The sequence below is a fragment of the Harpia harpyja genome, chromosome 22, assembly GCF_026419915.1.
Source record: "Harpia harpyja isolate bHarHar1 chromosome 22, bHarHar1 primary haplotype, whole genome shotgun sequence".
Classification (NCBI taxonomy): Eukaryota; Metazoa; Chordata; class Aves; order Accipitriformes; family Accipitridae; genus Harpia; species Harpia harpyja.
In genome coordinates this window covers 20,305,633-20,318,768 of record NC_068961.1, presented here as the reverse complement: position 1 = coordinate 20,318,768, position 13,136 = coordinate 20,305,633, and the positions used below count along the sequence as shown (strand labels likewise).

Genomic DNA, 13,136 nt, shown 5'->3' with positions numbered 1-13,136 from the left:
GTTGAGTGCCTGGATTTCTGATGACACTGCAGCTGGAGAGGGTGCAGATCTGTATTTCAGAGCAATTTTAGGACAGTCAGGTTGTCACTGGACTTAATTTCAAGACTTAACAAAACTGCTACATTTGAGGGAAAAAAAAATTACCTATGTCAGTTATATTTTGACTTCTGAAGTTCGGAACTGTTTCATGGTAGAATGCTGAAAAAGGGACAGCTGTGTCTGCATCAGAAAGCACAAGTACACCGGTAAAAAAGCAATCACGTTAGAGGTAACAGAATGTCAATTTTTAGGTGGCAGGAGAAGTTTTTTAATATCAAGGATATCAATAAATATTTTTTCCAGATTTGTTGGTCAGGTTCTTGTTTAAAAATAAGGGTCACAGTTTTACCATTGCCTTTCTGCGCAGGCAAATGGGCTGGATAACAGCTACAGGCATTTTTTCTGCGTGAGGGAATTGAATAAAGACTGTCCACCGGCCGCAGAGCCAGCCGGGGTGTTGTAACGAGCCGCTGCGCGCCCGAGCTGCAGCTCCCATTGACTTACAACCACTCGGAGGCAATTGTTCTGGAATAAAACCTGATTTCTTCTTCGACGATTTTACCCGATGCGAGGCTGTAGTTGGCGTTGTCAAAGCATGGAAGAAAGCTTACCTTGGGGCTGGCGCTTGTGACCCGGGGAGTCCCCCGTAGCCTCAGCCTGGAGCACTCCAGCCACCAGTGGGCTTTATCTAAATATATATATATTAATATATACATATTTTTTTTTAAATCTGGGGGTTCTGAGGTCAGACTTCCAGCTCAGTCCCGAAAGCAGTGTGTCTGCTGTGCTGACCCAAGAGCCCGGGCAGGGGCTGGAGGCAGCTCGGAGCCCCTCTCCCAGAGCCCTGGGGTGCTACCTGCAGCCCCGGAGCTGCGGCGGGGGCTGCTGCCGCCCCCCGGAGCTGCCAGCCGCGGCGGGCATTCCCTTCTCCCCGTGTTCTCTGAACACCTGGGGCAGGGGTAGCTAGCGTCCCGGGCGTGCATTGTCTGTTGTTCTGCGAAAGTAAGCGCTGAAAGCCCCTGCAAAACAGCAAACCCACAAAAACCTGCTGAGAGGAAAAGGCTGTAATCAAGGATCAGGGTTTTGGGGATTTGGGGGGGCGCAGGGGGAGAGTTCAGGTCAAATGGGACTTAAGGAGAGCAGACAGCAGTGACTGCGTATGATCAATAATCATCCCGTGTGCATTCCTCTACTCATTGAACATCGGCTAGGACCGTGCAAATGCTGCAACTGAGTACTCGGCAAGGCAATCAGCTGAGCGTGTGTTTAAACTACGGTTAATTATTAATATGAACGATTCTCTTCGATTCAATTTTTCATTTAATCCCCTCATGTCGACTTGTTTAGGAAGCTACATGTTTAGCTTCCGAAGCGGTAATGTGGGTGCAGACTTATTCTAGGGAATTTGATGTCATCCATATAATATTATTCGTGTGATGAATTATCATCTTTTCTCTCCTTGCCTCGTTCTAGCCAGCCGAGGCAACGAACAATTTTTGGTATAAATATTTATGACATTTTTTAAATGTTCAAAGGCAATTTGTCAGGGGGGTCCCTCGAAGCACAGGGGGGAAATCACATCTCGGCGAAGACACGAGCCTTGGAAACGTGAGTTCAAAAAGACAAGCAGCTCGTATTTCGAACAGTAACTTCAGAAGAAATTAACTGGGACTGCTATTTTTTCCCGCTACCGCTCCTCCCCTCGCTTGCCATGTCCCAGGCGGGTCCCTGCCACCCTGTGCCGCGGGTCCAGTCACCTCCTTGCGTGGTCCTTCGCCCACCCTACGAGGCTGCCTGCTCCCTGCGGTTGTGGTCTTTCCTTCCCCTGCCGCCGCCTTCTACATCAAACCTCTTGGGTCCCGCTGTAGAAAACAGTCCCTGAAACCTCCGACCCTGCCAAGCCCTTCCTTCCCTCCTTCCTTCCTTCCTTCCTTGCTTCCTTCCTTCCTTCCTTCCAGCACTTCAGATTTGGAAGAGCGACGGCGAGTTGAGGAAATGAAGAGCCCTGTTTTTTCAGTATATACGGCAATATCAGCCCCTTTCAATGAGCCATCATATTTGTCCTTAATTTCGACTTTCCCAAGCACTGTTCTTCATGTTCCACTGTTTGAAATGTAGGAAGATTTAGCATAATTTGGAGGTCAGATTTCTAAATAAGCCTCCTTTAAATAACAAGCCCACACGGGAGAATGTCAGTATCTCTATTTTGTATACAGTTTACACACTGGCACCGCTTTTTAAAACCCTATATGTGGGTTAAAACTCAATTTTACAACCCCCATTTATATGAGATGTAGGTTTGACATCTGTTTGCCAGAGTGTTTTGCACTTAGCCTAACACCCACTATTAAATGACAAAATTGTGGCAGGCTGTCAAAGCCAGCTGACTGACAGCTGCTCTACTTTACAAAAAAGCCCCATTCAAATATTTGCAGGGTTTGAAGCTTTCTGTAACGCTGTCGCCATTCTCCCCGTTATTTAGCATGTAAAATATAAGTCAAAGTTTTAAAGCTGCTTTCCAAAATGTTGCCGGTTTTCCATATAAAAAGAGCGAGCGGTGGTTGCTGGCGGGGATCCAGCGCCAAACGCATTGGACGGGTATTTCGCTGGGTCCCCGCGTTCCTCCTATCTGCACAAACCCGATAAAACTGTCATTTAGCAGCGTTTCTTAATATTGCAGCTAATTAGAGCCGGCGTGTTATTGAAGTGAGAGCAAAAATCCACTTAAAAGAGAGGGGAGGGAAGGAGAAAAAAAAAAAAAAGAAGGGGGGGGCTAAAATGTTTCCGCGCAGGCAGAGGAGCGTACCCAGACCCCCCCGAGGAAACGGAGGGGCTCCGGGGAAGGGAGACCGAGGGCACCCTCGCACCCCTGCGGCGGGACACCCCCCCCCCTCCGGGGGTTCGCCAGCCCGGGACAGCTCTGGAAGGACGGGCAAGGGACGGTCGCTCCCACTCCCGGCCCCAGCGCTGGGGATGTAAGGTTTAATTCAGGTCGGTCGTACCCCCCGCCCGTGCCCCTGCTCCCCCTCCAAGCGCGAATACCAGCCTGTTAAACGGCAACGGGGGTTTAAACTTAAAAGCCGACTGTTTTTTACTGCAGCGTCTCCTAGGATTGTATGTGACTGAGCAACGCGAAAGAGCTGGCGAGGGAACCTCTGCATGCTAAGGAGTCTCTGCAGCAATCGCCGGGGTTTATTGGAACCTCGGGTGCTTCCCGCAGCCTTTGCGAGACACGCGGGGCTCTCTGCCACGCGAATCGGAGGTTAATGTTGCGGGTGGGGGTGTTGTTAATTTATTTTTTGAATGAGGACTAGATCCACACACCCCCCCCCCCCAAAAGAAGAGGACGCTCCGGCGCTAGGAAGGCGACTGTCCCCAGTGTCCCTTCCAAGGGCTCTGGCCCCGGCGTGGCCGGTCCTCGTCGTCCCCCCCCCTCAGGGTAAAGGCAGCCACGACCCTCCCTGGCCGCTACCGCCGGCTCCAGCAGCCGGCAAAACCAGCCCCCCCCCGGCCGCCTCCCTCCTCCCGGCACCCGGGAGCAGGCAGACACCCTCACACAGCCGGAGCGGAACAGCAAAGGGGTGACTCTCAGCTTTACCTGGAAATCTTTAGCTGATTTGTGTCCGTTTTAATAACCTCTATTCACTGCCTTTCCTAGCGCGGTTGTCATGCTGATGGGAAGGGACTGGAAAACAGTATGAAGGCGGGGGGGGGAAGCAACCAAAAAAACAAAAAATGCGGGAAGAAAAGTAAGGGAGCTGCCTAGGAAAGGGGAGGTGATGGCGGTGAGCGGTACAGGGCGGAGAAGGTGCGGACTCTCCGCAGCGATCCCGAGGGGGAGGCTGACAAAGCCCGGCTCCAGCCCGGGGAAAGCGAGGGGAGGCAGGGGGAGAGGGGGAGCGAGAGGGCGGAGGGGGGGGTCTGAGCCTCCCTGGGAAATCCAAGTTTATTGTCAACAAAGAAGGGTCTGGTCGGGCTCGGAGCCTCCGCCGTCCCGAGCTGCCGGGGACCGGCGGGGCACGGAGCGGGGGGGGGGACGGCAGCGGGGTCCCAGGGCAGCCGGGGGGGAGCCCCGCGGCCATCGCACAGGTGCCGGGGTTGGAGGGGGGGGGCAGCACCTGGGGTGGCTCTTCCCTTCTCGGAGGCATCTCCCCCGGAGAGAGGGGCAGGGGAGAGTGGCCCAGCGGGAGCGGGGAGGGAGAAAGGCGAGGGGGGTTAGAGGAGAAAGTGCGTGTGGGAGAGGGAAAGGGGGACGAGGAAGAGGAGGAAGGCTCCGGGCTCCACCTCCCCGCTCGGCGCGGCGCTCCAGCTGCTCTCAAACCAACTGCTCGGTTCTATTCACCGCCGCCACAGAACAAAAAAGTGGCTATTTATTAGAATACTTGTTTGGTATTGTTCGGTGCCACACAAAAGACGTTTCATTATGTTGGGGTGGGGAGAAAAACCCCTCTCTCTTTTTTTTTTCCCTTTCCTTTTCTTTTTTTTTTCCCTTTCCTTTTCTTTTTTTTTTCCCTTTTCTCTCCAGAGCGAAACAATAACTTGAAATTGTCTTTAAAGTCTTTTCCATCAATAATAAATTTCATTTTCTCCTCTCTCTCTCGCTCTCCCCCTCTCCCGTGCAGGGTGTGTATGTGTGTGTGTGTGTGTGTGTGTGTGTGCGAGGGAGAGAGAGAGAGAGCGAGCGAGCGAGCGCCGATGGTGAGTGTGCGTGTGTCGTGTGTCGCCGGGCACTCGTGGCTCGGGCACAGCCGCCGGGGAGCTGCGGCTGGGCGAGGGGCGAGGAGGAGACCCGCCGGCGGAGGGAGGGAGGGCTCGCTGCCCCCTGCGCCAGCCCGGGCACGGCCGGAGGAAGGTGTGAGCTAGGCTAGAGCGGGGGGGGGACACGACACCAACAAAAAAAAAAACCCAAAACCAAACCAAACATCATAATAATAATAAGGCTGCCCCTTGAGCTGATATGTTGGGAGGAGGCTGGAGCTGGAAGAGCAACTGTAAGTGTGCCTCTAACTTTTGAGGGGGTCTTCACCCTGTCTTGGGAAGGGAGGAGGGGAAGCCGGCGAGGGGAGGGCTTCCGAGTTACTTTTGCCGCAAGGAGGGAAGAGCCGTTTGCAATCACTGGGTTATCGTCTGTGACACGGATTTGGGGGGCGGGGGGGGGGGGAACAGACAGTGTTTTGGGCTGCCCCCCTCCGCCTTCCGGGGAAGACGCCTCACTGGGTTTTGAGGCGGGGGGGGGGGAAGCGGCGGCCGGGGCCGGGGGCTGCGGGGCGGGCTGGGGCGGGGAGGGCGGCGGGGGGCGGCGGTGCCCGGGGCCGGCGAGCGAGCGAGCGAGCGGCTCTCGCTCCGGTTACACGTTGGAAAATTAACATGTCGGTGCGCGGGTGCCATTTAGTGAAAGGTGTCTTGGGCAAAGAATCAATTTCGCCGCGACTGACCGACAGGTTTGGCTGTATTAATACTGCCAAAAAAAAGGGGGGGGGGGGGAATCAATAGGCAGAGCGGCCCTCCGCTATTACGGCTAATGCCAGCTTAATCTCTGCCCCTCGGATTGAGCATTCGCAGGGGCTCTTAGCATTGCTAATGCGGCCGGGCTGAGCCCGGCTCCATCTTCCCGGCGAACGGGGGATCCCCGGGTCCGGTCCCCCGGGAAGGTGACAGCCGCCGGCACCTTTCGACGGGGAGGCTGTGTCCGGCCTGTCCAAGTCAAGTCCCGGCGAAAAGAAACTCCCGGGGAGGTTGGGGCTACCTGGGGCGGTCCGACCCGGGGGTCTCACCCTCCCTGCCCAGCTCCGAGGTGGCTGTACGGCTTCCCCCGATCGCCATAAAGTATCGGGGTGTTTAAAAGGTGAAATGGATTTTTCCTCTCTTATTTGCCGGTGGTGTTTGGGGTCGATCAACAGGCAATGGAGCGAGGCTGTGCATCTATCGATCAGGGAGGGGACGGGTTTTGGCTGAATCTCTTTTCAGAAACAGGTGTTTAAACATGATAGCGGCTCCAGTCAATTAACCCATTAAAAACCCGTTTTATCGCATTGATTCCCGCAGGCTGCCATAAAAGGTTGTGGTTTGAAAGTCTCTTTGTTAAGGGGGGGGTGGGGTGCGTGTATATGGATGGATGGATGGATGGATGGGGGGGGGGGGTGCAAATTGTCCCCAAATGTACAGTAGGCAGGCAGTAAGATGCCAAAGTACCGTTCCTTGTTTGCCTTCCCCCCCAAGCAGGCTGTCCCGGCAGCTCAGCGTGCCCCATCTCCGCCCCGGCTGCTCCCGGGCCCGGCTCCGCGGAGGGACAGAGCGGCCCGCTGCGGGCCCGGGGGGGGCTGCCGTGCCGTCCCCGTCCCCCCCCCGCCCGCCGTGGGCCGCCCGGCTCCGCAGCCCCTGTGCCAAAAGTTGACATATCCCCCTCGGGAAAGGCGGAGGGGGGTGTCCCGTGGCGGGGGACACACACACACGGGGGGGGACACCCGCCCCAGGAGGAGGGGTCGGGCCGGGGGCGGGGGCTGCCGACCTGCACCGGCTGCGGGTGCAGCTCACCAGTGAAAAGTTGCAAGGGCTTTTATTCATCAAACGGGACAGTCTATGGCCAGCCTGCCCCTCCACCCCTAGACACCCCCTCCCCAGCACCCTTTCCAGGTTTGCCAGCCATAGCGCTATAAAAAAAGATGTATTTGCTCAAGGCGTCAGCAGCCGCGTTGTTGTCCCGCCGTACGGTGACCGCCCGGGAGTCCCTGTGAGGGGAGTGGGAAGTATCGGTCAGTGATCTCCGAAAATCACCCCGTTTCTAAAGGGCAAATAACACACCGGATCCCAGCTCCGGCCGAGCAGCCGGGATCTCCGGTCGGTGGGAAGAAAGGGTTTTTTTCTCCTCTTTTCGCCGGGGCTCGTCACCTGCCTTCCCGAGGCCCGGGTGCCGCACCGGCTGGAGCGAGGGGATCACGGATTTCCTCGGGGGTACCTCTAATTTCCAGACTAGCGGTCTGAGATCATTTAGATGTTTCTAGTTTTCCCCTTGTTTGCTGTTTTCTGAAGTAAGCACTGGATGCGACTAAAAGGTTTGAAATCGTGTCAAAGTGATGTTTTAATCTCATGGAAAAGTATATTAAAGGAGAAGATGTAATTTGTGAGGGATGTTTCGATGAAAGGAGAGATTGGAGTGGATGATACTTTCGCTCTCCTGTGAACCTCATGTCATGTTTATATTGAAGCCTGTGTAGCTAATCTAATTTGCAATAACAGGATGGCCTGCAAGAAAGCAGCTTCTATATGATTTCATTTCTTTCTTTCCTCGTTTGTTTTTTACACAAATTCATTCTGACTTGCCCCGAATGATGCCTTTGCAACTTGGGGATAGCTGGGGAGAGGATGCAGACCAGAAATATTTCCCTTACGGTGTTCTAAACCCCACTTGTGCGAGCGATGGCCGCGGCCGTGAGCAGCCAGGTTGCCCTGCTGTAAATGGGATGCCGCACTTTGGCTTCTGAAGCTCTTTTTTTCGTGACTGACATTTCGACAGCGCAGTTTTAAAGATTAACTTCGTAATAACTCCCGGGTGGTACCAGTCCGAGGAGCTCTGCATCCCCGCAGCTCTTCTTTTTCCTTTAAAAGTTTACCATTACTGAACTATACTTTCAAAATATTTTCCTTAGGGTGGAAAGCGAATCTCTGGGTAGCTATTTTTTGTCTACAGGGGCCCCCCATTTAACACATCTTGTAAAACGTAAAAGATCTGGCCATCCCTTTAGATGGAAAACCCAAACCCTAGAAAATAAGACAGTGCAGACCCTTACCTCCCGCGAGCCGTTTGGCCATCTGATTAGCACATACTCCCGGCGTGTGCCTCAGTAATAATTAAAGAAAAAAAAAGAAAAAGAAAAAATAAATTTAAAATATCTGAACAGACTTGAAAATTGCGACTTTTGTGTAATGTAGGAAGGTGTATCCAGACTGTTAATTACAGGGGGGTTGTGTCATTGGAATGTTATCAATGACCCGTTTAATTTTACTGTAATTACTGACAAAATAAGACAAGGAGAGATCACAATACAGGATATTCCTCTTTCGGAACAATATCGGGCTGGAAGTCGAGCTAATACGTAACATAAACAAGCATTTTAGAAAATGCTCCTGCTGGCAGAACTTGGCGAAGACCCGGTTCCGCTTTCTCTGCCTTCTCCCGACTCCCACCGGCCGAAGGATCGGACCCGTTTCGGGGCGAGGGGGCACTCGGCATGGGGGGGGGAGGAAATCTCTCCTTAGGCGCGGGCTGACGGTCCCACCGAGGGGTGCCTGGCCGTCCCTCCCGCAGTGTCGGCCCCGGGAGCCCTGCTGAGGGGTGATACCCCCCCCCAACGCCTCCGGCACCCCCGGCCCACCCGCCCGCCGGGACCCGCCGTGGCGTCGGGGCGGCCGCCGGCTGCCGCGGAGATCAAACGTGCGGGGAGATCGATACTTCTCCTTTTAGGCGCAAAGGGAAACATAAAGCTCATTTTCAAAGCCAGGAAAAACCAGAAAGGAAGGAGCGAAAACAAAAAGGCTGGGATCTACAAACTCCTCGGAAAGGGGCGATTTATCGATGCTGGGGAGGGGGGGGGCTGATGCAGAATTCCTTCGGAAAAATGGCTCCAGCCCTCCTTTTATCTGGCACGGTAAATAAATAGATGGAAGTACCTACACGGAGCAGCCGGGTGCCATCCGGACCCTTTGATTTTGTGCACACCCCCGTGCTCCCTGTCGCGACCCCTCCCCGGCGACAGCCCTGCCGGCCCCGGGCACCTGCCTGCTCTCACCGGGACTTCGGAAAGCTGTCGGCCCCGTCTCGTACCCACCCCTCGGTGTTTCCCCGCCGTGCCCCCCCGCTTTTTGCCCCGGGACACCCCCGCAGAGCTGTCTCAGCGCCGCTGGCCCCGGCTGTCCCTTCCACGCGTGTTCCCGGCGCGGCGGTGGGCGACCCGTCTGTTGCGGGGGGGGGGGTGTGTGTGAAATACAGGGAAAACGGCCTGGAAGCCAAGCCGCCCCACCGCCCCCCCCCAAATCCCCGGGGCCGCTCCGGGGAGCCGCAGCGAGGTGTCGCAGCGGGGCCGCCGCTCGGGTCGCGCTGGTATCGCGACAGGCCGGGCTGGCCGGGAGCGACGACAGGACAGCCCTTACCCTCGTCACGCTTCCCGTTGGCTGGCACGGCTCTCCTGGGCGAAGGGGGGAGACATTTCTCGTCAGGGAATTTTAGCCCTTTCCCCCCCCCCCCCTTTTCCTTTTCCCCCCTTCCCTTTCATTCATAAACCTGGTGGCTATAGACGCAGCTTGAATATTGACGTCTCTTCCCCCAACTGCTCCTCCGTTAACCCAATTACAGAATTCATCAAGAACTGTGTTGAATTATCTCTTTCCATACAGTATCAGCATTAGCCTAATTAAAAGCTATAATGTCTGATATAATGATTAAATCGTTAGCTCTGCTGTAGGGAAGCAATATTTTGTTTTCCCTTCAATTAGAAGCTGATTGAGGTTTTCAGAGCAGGTCAGCTGTGAAATTTGAATTATATGTGTGAGTACCGTTCACAGGGTGAGCCCCTACTCGAAAGCTCCAGAGATTCTCCAAACGCTTTTACCCAGCGAGCTGGGAAAAGACAACAAAACACACAGAGAGCCTGTACCCGATTTGGGACCGGGGCCGTAGGATCCCCCGGAACACTCCATAGTGCTGGAAAAGAAAGCGGGACTTTATTCAGGCGCCCTTTTTCCTCCATCCCATCCCGGCTGGGTAGCACTTGGTGTTCAGAGCCGCGATCCCGGAGCCGCCAAGTCCCCGAGCCAGGAAAGGGGCTTCCCCTGTCTCCCCCCCCCCCCCGCCTGCCCTCCCCTGCGCTCGCTGTGGCCCGGCTGACAGCATCCCGGGAGCGAGGGAACCGTTTGCATCCCCCCCCTCCCCAGCCCCTGCCGCGTTTCAGAGGGATCCAGCATCCCCCCCCCCGCCCCGGAGCATCTCTCTCCCCGGAGCGGGCTGGCTCTCGCCGACCCCCGGCCGGGCCCGAGGGAGGGACGGCGGCAGCCAGCAGACGGCGATCGCCGCCTGCTCCGGGGCTCCCGGCTCGGCCCCGCCGCCCCTCTGCCCCCTCCTCGCCCTCGGGGGGCCGAGACGGGGAGGGGGAAGGAAGCACAGAGCCGGCCGGGCCCGCGGCGGGAGACCCCCCGCCCCGAGGGGGGCGACCGCTCCTGCCGCAGCCGGTACCGGGGGGGGGACACGGGGCGGACAAGCGGTGGCCGGGGAAGGCATTTGTCACTCCGGCCGGCCTGCGAGCGGGCCACGCCGGCACCTGACCCCCTCCGCGGGCCCGGGGGATGGAGGGGGGGGGGTCGGCCAGGGCTACTGCCGAACCTTTAGCCCTCCCCGGTCCTGCCCCCGGTGCAGCATCTCCTCCCTGCCTCCCCTCTGGCTTCCCTGCAGCCTTCACCCACGCACACACCGCTCGCCCCCCCTTCCCCCCCCATTCCCGCCGACTCCCGGCTGTTTGCAACCCCATTTTCCCCCGGAGGAAGTCCAAGGAGCCCTTAGCTCTGGGCACAGCTCCCGTCCACAGCACCCCAACCCCGCAGAGCACTCCTGGCCCGTCCCCTCCTTCAAAGGAGACTTCAAACGTGTTTGACCTGTCCTGTGAGTGGGGATCTGCACCGTCTTTTCCACAGAAGAAAAGCCCCTGTTTGCCTCGGGAGCTGGTTTTTACACACACACCCCCCCCCACATCCCACCCCCCAGGTCGATATATGGCCTCTGGGGAGTGGGGTGCGCCTGGGTCAGAGGCAAGGGGGCTCACCCCAACAGCATCTTCTCACCCCCCATTCCCTGGCTGCCTTTATCCACCCTAAAGGACCATCTTCATGGCAGTTTGGCTGCTTTTAGAGGAGGGAAGGGGCCCTCGGTGTTTATTTGCCGGGGGGGGGGGGGGAAGCCCTGCACTGAGAGAAAGCCCAGGAGGCTGAGGGGGTGCGGATGAGCAGCTGCCCCCTGCACCGGGGAAAGGTCAGGGTCAGCCATGATTTCCCTGCATGTAAGTAGGAGGGAAGCGGAGGTGTACCCCCAATTCCCAGGGTTGAGCATGTGTTCCCACGGGGTCTGTCAGCTCGCAGGGTGCACGGGACTCGTCCGGAAAAGGTTGGGCCCCCCCAGTTCATCCCATTTATTTGTCAGGAGGCCTTCGGGTGCCTTTATATCAAATCTCAGGGAAAAATACCACTAGGGCTTTGGGTGGATAATGTGCGAGCCATGTCATTTATCTGGCGGTTTTTACTCCCAATATCTTCGTTTGGCCCTCCAAGTGGAAACGCGCCTTTCTGCAGTAACCTTGTCTCCCCTCCCCCGCCTCTCCCACCCCAACCAATTATATTTTTAATACATCATTTAGCAATCACAGCGGCCTTGCTTGTTTTGCCCCTGCAGATGTGGCAACTCATCAGCTCAGGAAAATATCAGCGTGGGCCCAATCCCATACCACCTCCTTCCCCCCCCCCCCGCCAACTTAGCACCCTTAGGACTGACTGGAAAGGAACAGAATCCCCCCAAAATCCCCCCCACCCGAGCTAACAACAACACTCCGGCTGAGCTCCAGGGGCCCAGGAGCAGGCCGAGCCTTCAGCCATCAGAAATGGAAAAGCGCTTCCCTCTCCTCAGCAAACGCAGATTATCGTGATGAGATCACTATTTCATGACGAGTCATTGGAAATGGGGGGGGGGGGGCGGGAAAAAAAAAAGTCTAATCCTAGCCCAGCGCCTAAGGCTGGTGCTTTGTGCATGGTGCGTGCTCCTCCTGCAGAAAACTTCTGGTGGTAATAACAGTAATTGAGGGAGCTGCGGCGTGATTCCAGCCTTGGATGGCGACCGGGGTCAGGAAAATGAATGCTCCCAGACCGGGAAAAGAGCAGGGATGCTGTGTGTCCCTTTCTCCACCTGGTGAAAGATGACTGGGGGGGGGTGTGTGTGCAGTTTATGTGTGGGGGTGTTTGTGCGATGGACCGGCCATTCCTACAGCTGCAATTAAAGATGACAGCGTGAATTTCAGAGTGGACCATTTTCTCCCCTCTGTAAAATAACTGTGATGTATCTCATGGGACAGCCAGGGCACAAAGATAGTCTTTTCGTATTTTCAGGGGAAAAACGGTTGTACGTCTGGACTTACTTTATACAACTAACATGTTTCCGTGTACTTTCATTAGCCTCAGATGCTTTTAACCCCCCCCCTCAGGACCAAGTGCATAACGACCGCGTCCAGCCCCCGCCTGGCGCCCGGGCCTGGGCCTGCGACCACTTTTAGGGCTGGGGAGAGCCCTCTGCCCCCTCCCACCCTGGGAAAGCTCCAGAAAGGGTCAAGTCCTGGCGAAAAGGCACCTTTACGTGCCGCTCGCACCGGTGCAGTAGCGACGAGGGTTGCCCGGCCGGGGGTGCCTCAGCCCACACCCCCCCCCCCAAAATACCCCTCTTTACAGCCGTCTAAGCGTGGGGCGCGCCCGGCGGGGACGGGGCAGTCCGCGGCGCAAGGCCTCCCTCCAGCGATGCCCGGCGGGCAGGGGGTGGCCGGTGTGTCCGTCCGTGTCCCCCCGTGTGTGTGTGTGTGTGTCCGTGTCGTCGTCGTCCTCCCCCCCGGGGGCCGGAGCGCGGGGCGGGGCGCGCCGTGACCCCCCCCCCCTTTATCTCCCGCCCCGGGCGCGGCGCGCCCCGCTGGACGTCACTGCTCAGCGCGCGCCATGCAAATCACCCTCCACACGCCGGCGCTTCCCTATTGGCCGCCGGCAGGCGATTTAAGGCGGGTTCGGCGCGCCCTGTATGGCTGCAGCGCCGCTCGCCCGCGCGCCCGGCGGCTCCTCCTCTCCCCGTCCCGTCCCGTCCCGTCCCGCGGGAGGGAGAGCACCGCCAGCAAATTACCGTCCCGGCTGCCGGGCTTGTTTTGGTTGGGTTCCTTCCCCCCACCCCCTCCCTCCCTCCTTCCCTCCCTCCCTCCTTCCCTCCCCCGATCCTCCTCCCGCTTTTTTTTTTTTTTAGTTAACGTTTAAATACTTTTTTTTTTTTTTTGTGCCTCCTTTTTTGCGTGGCGGTGGGTTCTCCTCTCTCT

At 56.9% G+C, this 13,136-nt stretch overlaps 1 long non-coding RNA gene across 1 annotated transcript in view; it reads left to right on the top strand.

Moving 5' to 3' along the window:
* Positions 1 to 13,136, top strand: part of LOC128135282 (uncharacterized) — a 407,736-nt gene that overhangs the window by 353,726 nt on the left and 40,874 nt on the right. The window lies entirely within an intron of this gene.